Source organism: Herpailurus yagouaroundi, unplaced genomic scaffold (genome assembly GCF_014898765.1).
Source record: "Herpailurus yagouaroundi ecotype Mexico unplaced genomic scaffold, PumYag 181, whole genome shotgun sequence".
NCBI classification, from domain to species: domain Eukaryota; kingdom Metazoa; phylum Chordata; class Mammalia; order Carnivora; family Felidae; genus Herpailurus; species Herpailurus yagouaroundi.
Genome location: NW_024412412.1, coordinates 36,328,944 through 36,345,503, shown reverse-complemented (window position 1 = coordinate 36,345,503; position 16,560 = coordinate 36,328,944). Strand labels below are relative to the sequence as shown.

Here is a 16,560-nt window from a genome sequence, read left to right as displayed (position 1 = left end):
GAAGGGAGCCCACGGAGCTCCAGCACACGTGTCTGGTAGGTCTCACACACACACACAAGCTGATGAATAATTTATTCAAATGAGTCTGTGAATGTTAGACAATATTGCATTATAAAATAAATCAATTATGATTTAAAAAAAAAGAAATCTCAGTTTGTTGAAAAACATTGCAAACACAGGCGATTTTCTCTTTATTAAAAAAAGTGAAATCTCATTTCAATAAGAATCTGTTACAACAGCTACAGAGCCATTTCAGTGACTCCTTAATAGAATACCCCCCTAAACAAACTACATCTGCCAGATGCCTGCTTTACCTTTTTCAATTAAAATTCTGCTCCTATTGTTGGAAGGTTAACTTTGAACTTACAAGGCTATGTAGCTCACTAGGGTATGAAGTTAGTTGCCTGTAAATATGCATAAATTAGCATCATTTATCCCATATGGAGTTTCCAACAAGAACTATGAGTGCCTCTCTAAATATCTGGATGGATCACCTTTTTTCCAATACCAGAAGGAAAATATCATTCAAGAATGCTAAGAATCTCAGGGGTTTACATTTTTGAGAGAAAAAAATAACTCAATTTTGGCTACAGTTAAAATACAGGAGGGAGTAGAGGATTCTGCATTCATTCATTAAATAATGGAATCTCCATTAATTCACTCAAGAAACTTTATGGCTTGCCTTGTACCTATCTAACCTGTGCATAGCCCTGAGGCAGGTGCTGAGATATATCAGTGCCTGTCGCCAGAGAGCTCACAGGTGTCCCTGCACACCGGGCACCCACTGTCTGCCCTGACCAGCCTGCTGTGGGCAGGGGGACATGCTATGAGATGATCTCATAATCCTGGAGATCTATGACCCATAATTCACCCCCTTGTGTTAAGCAAGAACTTTTCCCATGTGAGTGTTTATAAATTACAGTGTCTGGAAAGATAACTTGACAAGTTATCTTGACACACCTTAAAGCCATACATAGAAGCCAGGATAGATGAAGAAAAGGTAAAGACCACCAAAATAGGGGCTTTGGGGCCATCGCTGAAGACAAACTTTATTCACTGTATAATCTTGCTTCAGGTGGACTGGGTTCTCTCTGCCCTTTCACAAAGGAAGTGACTCAAGATACCTGATATACTCTCAACCCTCAGAAAATGAACCTCTTTCCATTCACTTGATCCCACCAGTCACAAAGCACTGACTCTGTCATGCACCAGAGGGGCAACATGAATAAGAAGTGTTTACACTCTGAAGGAGCCGACCCAACCAAAGTGAGAGATTCAGACATGGAACAGGTGAGTGGTGTGGCAGCTGGGGCTGCTGGGAGGAAACCCCTGGCCCAGGTCCCTCGCCTCCCCCCAGGAGGCACTGTCAGAGGGGAACCTGGAAGCAAGGGCAGGAGTGAGCCAGGGCCCAGCACAGGCAGAGGTGTGGGAGGAACAAAGCACTGGCAGAGGTATGCAGGTGGGCCACGCTTCTTCTGGAAGCCAGGCAGGAAGAATGCAAATGCAGAGGCAAGGACTGGGGAAGGTCTTAGATGGAAGTCTAAGGGAAGGGAGTCATCTCTGTACCTAGCCACCACTCTCCCCCATCTCTAAATTCCTCCACCCTGTGGCTCTTGTTCACCTAATGGTTTGCAACAATCCTCATACCTTTGTTTTCTCTCATTTGGCTTTACCCAGAGGTTCAGTGGTATGCTGGAAACCACCTAGCCTGGTGTGTGACAGATTATGTGCTGGAGAGAAGGGATGATTCAAACAGGAAGTATGCTGGGCTCTAGAAAGCTCCCCAAGGGAGAAGGAGGCCATGATTTATCCTGGGGCATACAAAAAACAGTGAGGACTGAATGTGACTTCTTAGGTGTATCTGCACACCTGGGTTTGGGTAGTTTAGGCAATCATTTCTGGTTAACTGATATGTGGGTGCAATAGAAGCCAGGGGCCCTTCGGTTAGGGTTTGGGGAGGTGTCTGTCTTCACAGCAGACCTCTAACCAGTGACAAGGGATGGGGACCCAGGTCTATACTCTGGGAAAGCACAGGACAAGTCCAGCAGGCATTATTGCCTCAGGTCCATGGGCTGGGGTTCATGGCTTGAGGAAACCTAGCCAAGATGCTCATATTGCAAATGAGTAGACAAACCCAGAGAGGAAATGGGAGAAGGGCATTGAGTGTACATGTTGTTTCAATCAAACCTTAAGCTCCATAAAATCATGAAAGATCCCTATTATACCTCTTTGAATACCCACATTACTGGACACAAAATAATAATCAATAAAGAAATGTGACGTCATCACTTTCCTGCTTAAAATCTTCCAGCAGCTCCCCATTACTCACAGAACAAAGTTGAACTACCCTGTCATCATCTGGACTCTATTTCTCCAGCCTCAAATCCTACCCTCTCAGGCACTATGCTCCCAAACCAGCACCCCAGGCCTACATGTCCCCACCCAAATATGCACACATCCTTATACCCACACTGCTCTCATACGTGCAGTCCCTTCTCTGGCTCTACCTTCCAGCCAGTCTGAACTAGTTCCAGTCCTTTGAACATGCCAGAATTTCTCATGCCTCCAAGCTTTGCACCAGATCATCTCTCTGTTTCAGGGACTCTCTCCTCACCCCAATGCAATCCTTTATTGTGTTGAGAAATTCCTGCTTGTCCTTAAAGACCCAGGTCAGAGGGCACCTTTTCTGAGAATCCTACTCTGTGCTCTGATAATTCCTGTACAGCAAATGCCTCTATCACACAATTTACCACACTGAGCAGCTTCTTCCTCCACAGTCTGAGTACCAGAACTGGAATCATGGTGTTCATCTCTGAATAAGCATAGGGATGGATGGATGGATGGATGGATGGATGGATGGATAGCACAAATTCGAGTTGGATTGAATAGTCAATATTCAACAATCATGTGTCACAGGAGACAGAGAGAAGGCAAAACTTCCCACCCACAAGGTCTGAACCTGAATATCTCTCCTCTCCCCCTGCACCATTCCCTGGCCTCTCTAGGGGGCTCTTACATTTGTGAACAGAAGTAGAAGAGGAATTTCCAGATTCGTAGTTATGCCTCAGCAGGAGTCTGGTCCTAGATGTTCAAGTACTAAACTACATCCTAAAAATGAGTTTGACTGCTCAGTCTATTCCCACTGGCTTTCATTGGCTGCAGGCTTAGCAGGGACCCCAGGCCTGCAATACTGCAGCCATTAGCTCAGATTCCATTATGGAGAAGGAAGCAAACATTTCCAGAATAAATGAAATAGAGAAATAAAAGAGAAATAAAAGAATTCTTAAGGGAATCCAGAGGAAAGGGCGGATCGCTTTATCTAGAGAGCTTTTCTCCAGATTTGGAAGGATAGGGAGGAAGGAAGATGATATCATGCAGCATTCCCCTTGTGGCAAGTGCCTTCACACATATTCCTCATTAAACAATCCTCACCACCAGCCTGTGAAGTCAGCACAATTCTTTTTCACAAATGAAGAAAATGAGGTTCGGTGACCCACAGGAGATGACCTCAGGGTACAACCATGCAGCAGGAGTTCCAAAATTCAAACCTAGGGGCAACTCCACCAAGTCTAAGGAAAAGGAGTGTTTCTTCCTGCCAGGAATATGGCTTTGCCAAGTGACAGGCTATAAAAGACACTCTTTACTCAGATAAAACAGCACTTCCCAAGGTTTTGTCTCAGCTAGGACAGCCTCCAGGTGGGTAAAACAAGTTGGAGCAAATGGCTCTGGTATCGTCCTCCATAGTATCCCCCTCCTTGGGGATCTTGCATCCCCTGGCCTGCTGCTGCCCTGTCACTGGCCTCAAGGAGCTGTTACCTGTCTTTAAAGCACTAGTTCAAACATCGGTACCAATTATGACTTCGGTTCCTCCTTGAACAACTGAGACAATTGGAGTATTTGAAAAGGTTTTACCAGCTAGCATAGAAAAACAGCCAAGAAAAACAGAGGAAGCATGAAAACATTGTGAAGACCAAGGCATGAAGGTTAGAGCTTCTAACTTCTGCCAGAGTGACTCCATACCATGGTTACAGGCCCATCCCTTTAAGGGCTCTCCAGGGACTACCTACAACTAAGTAAGGCCAGGGCACCCCACAGAAGACAGGGATGGCCTGGACCACCCCAGGTGGCAGGAGGCAGCATTTCAGGCTCAGGGGTAAGGCAGGCCCAAAGCAGTAGTCCCTGGGACAGAGAAGAAGGCCTGGGGGTCAGAGCAGCTGATGAAGGTCCCTCCCCAGACCTCCTGCACTGGTTCCTGTGATGCAGAAGTATAGGACTCATCATGTCCTCCCAAACTTAATACCCTCTGTGCTTCTGTATCACCTAATGTGCCTACAAGCCTTATGGGACATCCCCTTTGTACTAGTTAGGGTTCTCCAGAGAAACTGGGCCAGCAAGATGTGTGTGCCATTTGTGCATATGTGCATGAGTGTGTGGGGAGCAAGAGATTCATCACAAGGAATTGGCTCATATGATTCTGGAGGCTGCGAAGTCCCAATATTTGCAGCCATTAAGTTGGAGACCCAGGAGAGCCAAAAGTGTAGTTCTATTCCAAGGTCAAAGTCTTGAGAACCAGGAGAGCTGAAGGTGTAAGTTCCAATCTAAAAGCCAGCAGCCTAGAGATTCAAGGAGAGCCAGTGTTTTAGTTCAAGTCCAAGGGCAGAAAAAGGCTGGTGTCCCAGCTCAGAGCATTCAAGTAGGAGGAGTTCTCCATGCTCACTGGAGGCCAGCCCCTGTGTTCTAGTCAGGCTTTCAACTAATTGTATGGGGCTCAGCCAAATTAGAGAGGGCCATCTACTTTCCCCAGGCTACCGATTCAAGCATTAATCTCATCCAGAAACACCCAGACACACCCAGAATGACCGAATAACAGCTGGGCACCCTGTGGCCCAGTCAAGTTGACACACAAAATGAATTACCACAGGTAATTCAGCTGTGGTAATTCAGCAGCTACCCCTCTTTCAGCTCCTACAACTCACATCCCCTGACCAAGGCACCTGGTCTCATACCCCTGGCCTTTGCATATGTTTTCCTATATGGGACATTCTTCTCTCCATTATTTCCCCCCTTGAACTCCTACACATACATCAAGACCCAGTTCATGGGTGGCTTCTCTGACTCCTCACTCTGTCTTTCCCCTGTGGTGTCAGAGCGGCTAAGTTCAGTTTAATAAGCTTTCATTAAAGACTTCCTCTACTATATGTTAGAATATGTAGAGTACTATAGTACTATAGTATATGTAAGCATGAGTTAAGATGGATCAATACCCCTGTTCCCTCTGCATCTATAGTAATGGAAGAAAAAGTCATGACAAAAGATAATTTCTGAATAAGATAACAGGCATCTAGCCTAGCCTGGTGAGGTGAGTGGGGAGGAGTCTCTCTGGAGGAGAAGATTAATGAACCAAGTCTGGAAGTCAGAATAAGTACAACGAGTAGGAAGAAAATTGACATTTCATGTTTAGAAAACAACACAAACCACAGTGAAAGATATGAGCCTACCTATCTGTGTAAGCAGGAACGTGGGGCCAAGTGAAAGAGGCTAGATGCTGATGCTAGACCAGGTCATCAAACACTTATAAGCCATGCAGAGGACGCTGGCCTTTATCCCAGCATAGATAAGGGCAATGCCTTAGGCAATTATCCCGCTGAGCTTTAGGATCTGTCCATATATGTGGCTTACCATGAGAATGAGTTTCTAGGGAACAAGGACTCTGTCTTAGTCACCCTGTAGCCCTACCATTCAGCCCAGTGCCTGGTACAAATGAGTTTTCAATAAGGTTTCATGCAATAGATAAGTGGATGGATGGATGGATGGATGGATGGATGGATGGATGGATTGGATGGATGAAGACAAGGGTCTCATTTGGTCTTTGCAGAAATGTAAGGATATGAGTAAGGGAGTAGTTCCTATTTTACTGGTGGGGAAGCTGAGGCACAGGGAGGTAAATGATTTGCCTAGTCTCTGAGTATATTTGTGTCCTGAGTCCCCACCCAGGATTTCTCCTCTGCAGGAGCTGCTCCTCTGCAGGAGAGACTCAGGAGGCATGCAGCTGCCACAGCCCCTGGCCTGAGACCTGCCTGCCACCCCGAGGCTGCAACCACCGTGACCAAACCAGTTCAGGAAACAGAGGGTCTCTGGGCTTCCCACCACTGCTTTTTCTTTAGAGGTTAAATGGCAGAGCCATGAACATTACAGGATTTTTCTCTATCACACATTTAGGTTCCCTTTCCAAAACAGGTGGATTCTTGCCAAGTTTACTCCTGATTTCTTCCTTCTTCCCAGGTATCTTTGTCTTTCTCTGTTAGCTGCACTTGCATGTGTCCCCTGATGTTTCTGCTCCTCTTTCTCTTTCCTTTTAATCCTCTTTTCCCTCCCCTTTTTTTTTCTTTCTGTCCCCCTCTAGTACAGTTATCGCATCCTGCTAAGTCTGCCTTTTTAAAGCTCCTGGTTCTGCCCTAGCATTTGCTTGAACCTCAAGGAGCTGTCTGCTAGACCTTTGCTTCTCCAGAGCCCTGGCTATGACCTCACCATCCCGTGGCTGCCCCTGCCAGAACTGAGCATAGCCAGGGAGGGAGGGGCATTAGCAGTCAGTGTTGCCTGGGAGCAGTTTATGCAGCCTGGTCTCCTTGTTTCATCTAGTGCAACTGGCCATGTAATTAACTCCTCTCAATGGAGCCCACTGGTCCCCAAGCTCCCCTTACACTCACAATTTTACATTTCAAGGATGTTCCAGTGACCACATCTGCTCCAGCAGCATGTTCAGGCTACATTCCTGCCACCCCTCAGAGGGACTAGGGTTTAGAATCAGTATCTGTTCTTTGCAGCCCAGAGTTTCCTGCCCCAGGGGCTAGAAATACTTCCCCATGAGTATTTTAGGGAGCAACTTCTCCCTAGTCTATATCCAGGGCCTCTACCCAGTTCTTATCCCACATGAAGACAGAGGAGGCAGCCAAATGCAGCATAGTGCAGTGGAGGGCAGGAAAACAAAGGACTTCAACTCACAGAGCTCCCTCCCTCAGCAGTGCAACCCCTTCACATCACAGAAATGGATTTCTTTGGAGGCTTATATTTTCCCTCTTGCAGAGCTCCTAAGAAGACCGATTCCCTCATTTTGGTCTCACTTTCTAGATCAGGAATATTTCTTGGTTCTTTTTAGCCTTAAAGGCCCAATATGAATTTGTAGGAACTAACAACGGGGAAAGACCCAAGCAAAGAAGTTTGGGGAAAGGGGAGAGCCATGAAGGGCTATGATTGCTCCTGGTTTAAATTATGTGGCTTTGTGGGGTGCCTGGGTGGCTCAGTTGGTTGTGTCTGACTTCAGTTTAGGTCATGATCTCATGGTTCCTGGGTTCAAGCCCTGCATCGGGGTCTGTGCTGACTGCTCAAAGCCTGGAGCCTGCTTCAGATTCTGTGTCACCCTCTTTGTCTGCCCCTTCCCCACTGACACTCTCTCTCTCTTAAAACTAGATGAACATTAACATTTTTTTAAAACTTATGTGGCTTTGTTCTCTGCATTATTTTTTTATTGGAATAATGCTTTGTTATCCTGCCCTTAGAGGGATGAAACAGGAGGGCATACTATGCCCTATGCATAATAGCAGTGAGTTTAAAGATGTCAAACTTAACCCCTCAAAAGGACCCATTTTGTGGCAGAAAAACTGTGTTCTCCTAATCATGTAGGATGAGAGTAGGATTCTGACCTTGAATGTGAACATGGTGGGTCTTCTCATTTGTGTTGTTTTCCTCTTTGTTTTGACTGCTGGGACTCTCTCAGACAAGCCTGCAGTTCACCTCTAGCAATGTCCAGGATGCTGTGGCCCCCTCAGCCAGGCACTAACTTTACCCCGCCCTCATCTCACCACAGGATCCTTGCTTCCCCTCATTCCCACTGGCTTCTCTACAAACATAGATGGAGAATCTGGCAGAGTCATAGCTGCTGTGCCTGCAGGAAATCCTGGGCTGGGGTCTCACAAGACCATTCTTGATATTCACTGGCTTTCTAGAAGGATCCCTTTCTCGTCCACTCTACCACATCCCCCAGGCAAAGGAGGGCAGTGGGCAAAGAGGTCACAGAAAGCCTGCTCAGTCCATCAACTTGCCTGCATGGGCTTCAGACCTCCTTCCTCATTTATTTTCCTCTTCCCTTCTCCAAACTTTTATGACATAGTAAATTCTTTAAGGGCCAAACAGTCCTTGAAAATACCCCAAAGGTGGATAACTAAGCCAGTCCCAGCCCTAGGGCCCTGCAGGCCACCTTTGGTCCACATTTGTCAAACTTCTGAACCCCTAGAAAATCTATGGCAGGGAGACTTCCACGGCCAACCAGAGAAAACATTTCCCCATCTCAGTAGAGTGACAGCAACATCCATCACCCTGTCATTCCAGGCCCATCTATGGAAATGACTGTCAGTCATGCTTCAGGACTGAGAAGGGCTTCTGGGTTCTGAGCCACAGCACTCAGGAGGAAACACTGAGGGCAGAGGAAGAAGGTAGAGATCAGGCCCCCTCCTACCTCTATTTTGGAGTATGTATTTTGAAAACCAATTGCAGGGGAGGAGGATACAAAGAATCTTTTTAGTTGTTATTTGCTTATTACACATTTACATATAATAACATCTTGCAACTCTATTTTTATATATATGTGTATGTGTTTAAATACATATATAAAATAAAAAATATATACATATATAATAAATTTACACACACATATATGCATACACATACAGGTAAAATATGCATGGTCTTTATTTGGCTGTGTATATTCTGAAGCTCTAGGATGAAGATAATATATATCTTTATCATTTTACAGAAGAAAAAGACAAAGATGGTAAGCATGGTTTACCAGAGTAACAGATTTACCCGGTGGACAAACTGAAACTATAACCCAGGTTTCCTGACCTCCACTTCAGATACACACATACCCTCAACACCTCCTCACCTGATGAAAGCAACACGCACCTTCCAGTCTATAGCTCTTCTGGGCAGCCCACGGGAGAATATGTAAGAAGATTTGGTAATGGTTTCAGGATCTAGAAACCCAGAGGCAAGAGAAAATAGACAGGTAAAAGTCATAGAGAAATACAGAAGTACAGAAAAGAAAGTAGGAAGCCAGGACTTGGAGATCAGAGACAAATTTCTACGGAGTTATTAATAATGAATTATACTACCCCTCCCAGGGGTATTGGCTTCTAATCAGCAAGTCAATTTTCTATGTCATTGTTCATTGAACATCCATCATACACCAGGCACAGAGTTGATCAATATGGAGAAAACATGGATGAATGGGATATATTTCCTAGTCTCAAAAGGTCATCCTAATGAAAAAGACAGATAGTACTTAAACACCACTAATTGACCCCTGGTATTAATCATCTCCCTTTTTCTTAGAAGTGCAACTTAGGTTTTAGCTGGGATTAAAGACCATATTTCTCAGCCTCATCTCAAGCTTGAGCCAAAGGCATAAGCAGAAGAGATGTGTGCAAATTTTAAAGAATATGCTGAAAGGGAAAGGATATGCTCTTCCTCCTTCCAGCTGGCTGGAATATGGAAGTGAATGCTGGACCTTCAGTAGCTACCTTTGACCTTGAGGTAAACTTTGGGTGAAACGTATCGCACAGGAGAGCACAAAAACCAACAAGTCTAGGCCTTGATGGGGGCATGGGGAGGGATGGATAGCTACCAGCCCTGGGTCCCACTACCTCCAGGCTTCCTATATGAGTGGGGGAGCTCTATCTGCTTAATATACTTACTTTGGAGCTTTCTGTCATGCTCAGTTAAATGTAAGCCTAACTAGTCAAGCACCCAACAGATAAGTCAGACTACAGTAAGAGCTAATAGCATTGCACAGTGGGAGCAGAGCAAGGATCTATTGACTCTGCCCAGCCAGGTTAAAAAAAGCATCACAGAGAAGATGTGTGAGTGAGTCTTTAAAATGAAGTAGGATTCCCTCTGGTAGACAAGAGGGATGGAGCATTCCAGGTAGAGGAACCGCATCAGGCAAGTATGGAGACAGGAAAGCATGGGGTTTACTTAAGGAATGGGAAGTACCTAAATGCTGGTGAATTCCCTAAGTGGGGAGAGGCCTCCCCATGGCCACCTGTCCCTCCCAGGTACAGCTTGTGGGTGCAGCCCTGGCCCCCAACACCCCTGCTCACTTCTAAGTAATTACACCCCCAGTGCCTTTCTGTCTTGCAGCTGTTCCCACCAGCTGTTGTGACTGCTCTCACTACACCCCTCAAGTCCACGGGGAACAGGCTGCTGGGAAGGGAGGGCTGGGGGACTCCAGGGAGAGCTATTAAACACCTGCCGGGTCCCAGCAGAAAGGTTTAGAAAGATAATTTCTGGGCTTCCAGGTAATTTGGGTCTTGCAAAGAAAACTGCTACTTTCACAAGCACTGAGAGAGCAGAGACTCTGAAATCCAGAACACAAGGCCTCCACCCCTGTGTCAGTGATCCAACACCGCATAACAAACTACTCCAAAACCCAAAGGATTGAAACAACAACAATCTGATATTTCTCATGATGCTGTAAGCTGTCTGGACTCAGCTGGGCATCCTGCTTCCTGAGCTGCTGGCTGGAGTTATTCACATGGCTACAGTCTTAGGGCAGCTCGACGAGGGCTGGACAACTTGAGGTGGCCTCATGCACCTGCTTGGTGGTTAGCTCTGCTGGCAGGCAGGGCCCCTGTCTCTACACTATTTTCTCAGAAGGATAGTCAGACTTCTTTTCAAGGTAGTTTATGCCCCCAAGAGGGGGTTTAGGCAGGACATAGTCTGCAAGTTCTCTTCCACCTTAGTCTATTGGTCCAAGCAAGATAAAGGGTCAGCTTAGATTCAAGGAGAGGGGAAAGAGATTCCACCTCTTTATGAAAGAAATGGCAAAGTCACATTGCAAGACAGTAAGAAACCATCCACAGTGGAAGGATTTTTGTGGCCATCTTTAGAAACAATCTACCCTTTGACAACAATGATTCATATCCCTTGAACGTACTCATAAAACTCTGACCCCCAAAAGGGCCTAATCCCATTACAGTACCTGCTTGAAGTTCAGAACCCTATCATCATCTGAATCAGATCCAGATATGGATGAGAATCCTTGCATGCAATTTCTTAGATGTGAACTAAAGGACCACTTACCTGCTTCTACACTGCCAACATACAACATGCCCAGGGATGGCAGCCTCCAGTGCTAACTTCCTTCCTCTCTTCCAGCCTCTACTAACAATCTCCTTGCTATCCTTCCAGCCTTTGCCAGTCATATGTTTTAACATTAGTTATGGTAACTATCCATTCCAGGTACCAATTTCTAGAGGCTGAAAAATGGGTGATTCATGTTATGTACAAGTAGAATGCTTGGCAAAACTGTGTACTATGGTGCCGTGGAATGTAGAAATGATTCCTAACTGTATTAGTAAGTATTCCCAGAGAAACATAAACAAAGGAAAGATACCCCTATATTTGAAGAGATTTATTAGAAGGAATTGGCTGATGCAACTATGGAGGCTGAGAACTCTGACAACTCACTGTCTGCAAGATGGAGACCCAGGAAAGCCCATGGTATAATTCTAGTCCAAGGCTGCAGGCTTGTGAACCAGGGAAGCCAATGGTATCAATCCCAGTCCAAGGGCAGAAGGTTGATGTAGCAGTTCATGCAGGCATACAGAAAACAAAAAGGGGTGAATTCTTCCTCCCTCCACCTTTTTGTTCTATTCAGACCCTCGATGGATTGGATGAGGTCTGCCCATACTGGGGAGGACCATATGCTTTACTGGATTCACCAATTAATTTTTAATCTCATCCAGAAACATCCTTACAAACGTATCCAGAAATAACGTTTAATCTGGGCACCACTTGGCCTACTCAAGTTGATACAAAATACTGACCATCACGTTAATGAACTTGTAGATCTAGCTGAAGAGATTTCCAGGCAGAGTGTAGAAAGTGCCATTTAACTTTAACTGCATGAAGTACATGAAGACAGAAATGAGCTAAATAAGGAACCACTTTCAGTTTTCAAGGAGAATTTAGATAAAATGTAGAGAGCTTAAGGTAGTATCTCCAGCCAGCCAGACTTTTGAAGTAAGGAATGGCTGTGGAGAAAAGGTCAAATCAAGAGCATGGCCTTTAAACCCTTTGTTAAGAACTCAGGAAGATTTAAGACCATGCATCATAGGCCCTTTCAGCATGACTAAAGGCTTTCTAAGAATTCACAGTACCATGACTCACAGCTCAAGATGGAGACAGGCCTGCCTCAGAAGAAATGTCAACTCTGGCATTATCAAATGGACTGGACAATAATCTCATACATAGAAAACTCATGAAGCCTTTAGAGGAACTGTATCAATTCTTCCAAAAATAAAGGACAGTTCAGAATGAAAAGAGACCTCTGCCCCCATTCTAACTTTCTATATGCAGGAAACAGATTTAAAAAGCTTCTCAACTAAAAGTATGGGCCATTCTTTCCAGAAAAGGAAGGACATCTCAGAACACAGAGCCAATAATCCAAAGGACAGAACCAAAATGCAAAGGACGGAGACAAGAGCTAAGAACTTTAAGGGATAAAGAGACCACTCCAAGGAAGCAAAACTGGGCTCAAGTTAAAGAAAATTATGGGTTCCTCGAACTGGGGGGACAGGCAACATATGTGTGACTGGATTTCAGAGTTTCTGGAAACCAGCATACACATCCTGCCCTCCACCTTTTGTCTGGGTATGTCTGCCTACTGGGACTGTCCTTTCTCTGCCTCTCTATTGTTTATTGGTACATTGTAAATGGGGTGTGTAAGTAGTAGATAACTTGCCTTTTTAATTTTCAGTTCTTAATCATTAGTCACCCGATGGATTCAGCAATACACAAGGGAACTCATCTATATCTGGACCTGATGCAAAACACAAGATCAAGGACATAACTCTTATACTATGGTGGACTAAGGCTTTAGAAGTTTTCTGAATGGAATGTGGTAGAAGTGACATTTGGGAACTTCTGAGTAGGCCTTAAAACATCTTAAAGCTTCTTATTTTATCCTCTTAGAACCCCAAGTCATCATGTAAAGAAGTCCAGGCTACCCTGATAGAGAAGCCAAGAAGAGAGAATCAAGATGCCCCAGCCAAAAACCAGCACCAACAGGTTAAAAGGAACCCTCCACTGTCTTAAAGGTTGAATGCAGCTACCTGAGTGAGTCTAGGCAAGACCATCAGACCTGCTGGCCAATCCACAGGATCACAAGGAATAATAAATAGTTATTGTTTCAGGTAAGCCACCAAGTTTTGGGAGGTGGTTTATCACACAGGATTCTGATACCTACATAATCTTCCTGCCCATTTTGTAGTGTAACTCTGCTGGATTAGATGGGAAATGGTAGATATAGAATGCCATTGGTGGAAAGGGACTCAGGGTTACTGAGAAAAAAAAGATTTCACAATTTATTTCTTCCTGCAGGACTGGGAAGACTCCATGTAATCTTAGCAAAGTCAGAAACGACACAACACTCTCATTTTACAGATAAGGACACAGATACAGAAAATGATTTGTTCATTTTCTGCAGGATGGTTGGATCTAAGAGCTTATGGGTCCAAGTTTATAGCAAATACAGGACTAAAATCCTGACTTCTAATCTAAGACCCTTCTTGGTAAATTCTTTCATGGGAAAAGTGGAGTGTTGAAAATTTTTCCATATATCCTTCACCATTTCAAAATATATTTGACTGAGGCTCATATAAATCCAACAAACATTAGTTTAAAGAAGTAGGGTTCATTTCCTCAGGTAATAAGATATTCAGAGAAAGCAGTGTAGGGGAAGTTCAGCTTCTCAAAACTTTCACCAGAGAACTAGGATTCTCCTATCTTTTCACTCTGTCATCCTTAATGTGGAGATTTCGTTCCCATTCTCTGAAAAAGTGGCACACCTTCAGGCACTGTTTTCCCATCACAAAGCAAGAATTAGAGAGCTAGGCTAAAATATAAGACAAAATCTTTCTTCTTAAAGACCTGGTGTATCCAGGAATGGAAGCTCTCCCTGGGACTTCTGCAAATACCCAGTTGTCCAGAATGATGTCACATGGCAATCAGATGACAAGAGAGGTTAGAAATGTAGGGTTTTGCTTTCTAGAGTCTATCAGACAAGGAAGAAAGAAGCGAAATAGGTCTTAAGTGAATCAACCAGTAGTATTTGTCATATATCTTCCAAAAGAGGGAGCCCAAACAAACAAACCGGGGAGAAAAGCAGTTATGGCACTACCATCCTAGTCCTCTACATCTTCATTCCTCATTATTAAACCCACCTGTGGATGGCTAGGCTCTTTGGATGAGTAGCATGGTCAGCCTTCAAAAGGCAAGGGAGGGTGCACATAGAAACATCCAGAGGCACAGAGATCTTCTGAGAAAGGCCTCTAGGATGCACAATATTAATGCTCTTGTGGATTCATGGAATGCCATGCATTATGCATATGCCAATAAATCATCTTTATGTTGGGAGTAAGCAAAGAGAACACTAAATTTAGAATAAATTTTAAATTAACCTAAATTATACATGCCTGGCAAATGGGACCCTTTTGTGAAGCAAGAAGCTGTATCTATCTGGAACATTCAGCCCAGGTCTCTGGGGCAGAATACAATTTAAAAGGAACACTCCATCGTCAGAGCTTTGTTTCTCACATCATTCTCTAACAATCTTCATTCAGCATCCAGTGGCCTAACTGGATCCAATCCCCCATCAGTGCCATTTAGGAGAAGCTCAGAAACTTCTGTTCCTTGGCATATGGTTAACATGTGTGAATATAGAGATGAAGTGTTACCGGAGGGACAGATAGAAGCTCAAGAAAGATCTACTATAAAAACAAAAAAGGAGGAAGACAGCCGGCTGGGGAGCCAGCCATCATCATTGTATAGTTAATGAGGCCAACAATGAAAAAGCACTGAGCTCTAGAGGAAGACAAGAAATTATCCATGTTCCAGCCCAGGGAGCTCAGGCCTAACTTGGAGGCCAATTCTGGGGCAGAGACTCAGGTCCAGGGAAAGAAAGAACCACAAATACCTTCTGATGACCCTTTCCTGGTCCTTAGAGCTGGCAAATAGCAGTCACCTGGAAACTCTCGCCGTGTGGAGAGTATTACTTCTAAATTATAAACTTGGAAGAATTGATGCATGCAGGTGTCCAGCCTCTGAATTCCCTCAGTATCTCAGCTCCCAGGAAGCTGCCACAACCTGCAATCAACTAAATGGTACTACTTCCCCAGCCACAAGCCAGGTAACAGACCAGCAGGGGTACCAGAAAGGCTTCAGGCCTCCTCTCCCCTCCAGGAGCCAGCAGTCCAGCTGAGGCAGCCAGACATGTAGTGTGCAAAGACAATTAACAGTGAGCCAGTGGAAGGAACACTGTTCAGGTCAGGAGACATGACTTCTCATCTCAGCTATCTTGCTAATTGGCCATATGATCTTGGAAAGGTCAGAACCTCCACCTTCCTGGACCTCAGTTTCATTATTTATAAAGTGTAATGGCTGAACTAGAATCAGTGGTTTTGAGACTTTGTTTAAAAGTGGGAACCGATTTTTTTTCCAGAGGCATGTTTTCTAGGAAACCAATATCAAAACCAGAAAAAAAGTGAAGCTGATCTGTTTGAAGTAGCAGAAGGAATCCAGAGCTCCCCAGAATACGGTTTAGAAAACACTGAAATAGGGTACCTCTCAGCTCTGAATGGTCTGGAGGTCCACCAAGCTTGCTAATGCAAAATGCATGAGCTGAGTGCATGGAATAAACTGAGGGCACTGCATGAGGTCAGAAACCTAACCTGCAAATGAGCTGAGCAGAACAGTATTCTGCCCCAGGTCCAAAGGTTTAGAATGACACTAATCAATTACCAATAGATGCAGTGTCCAGCTTCACCCAGCTTAGTTCATAAATCTGTGAGTGAAAGATTCCTCATTCTGGAAGACTTTCCAGCAATCCGGTCCTTGCCTGCTCCCGTGTCTGGTTCTGAGTACCCTAGAGCAGTGCCGTACAATATAACTTTCTGTGGTGAAGGAAGTGTTCTGATTCTGTGCTGTGGAATATGACACATTAGCCATCCTTCACCACGGCTATTGAGCACTTAAAATATGGCTGTTTTGACTTAGTAATTTGATCTTATCTCATTTCATTTAAATTTAAATAGCCATCTGAAGCTAACAGCCACCATATTGGACAGTGCATCCCTGCAGGATCTGTATTTCCTTTCCAATTCCACCTTTTCCCCACCTAATCTAAGGTGAACTATCACTAAGAACCCCACTTGGAAAGTAGTAGTTTGAGTGCTATCCCCCATTATTTTCTCCCAGGACCAACAGAGTCTCCTAGGCCCTGGCTACACCAACTATGGTCCCCGGAACATAGCAGCATGGGCATCACCTGGAGCTTGTGAGAAACACAGAACTCAGACCCCACCCAATACCTACTGTACCATAATCTGTATTTTAACAAGAACTCCAAGTGACTTTTACATTAGGCAGAGCACATGAGGAAACTGAGGTCCAGAAAATGTTCACAATCCAGTCGAGAATGGGCTGAAATAGCAGCTTAACCCACAT

At 44.6% G+C, this 16,560-nt stretch overlaps 1 long non-coding RNA gene across 1 annotated transcript; it reads left to right on the top strand.

Annotated features, from left to right (window-relative positions):
• The first annotated feature begins 280 nt into the window (after positions 1-280).
• On the top strand, positions 281-13,208 carry LOC121039904 (uncharacterized). The gene is made up of 3 exons (XR_005795045.1): positions 281-1,000; positions 1,076-1,290; positions 13,030-13,208. It is a non-coding gene; the product is annotated as an uncharacterized LOC121039904 (long non-coding RNA).
• The last annotated feature ends 3,352 nt before the right edge of the window (positions 13,209-16,560 follow it).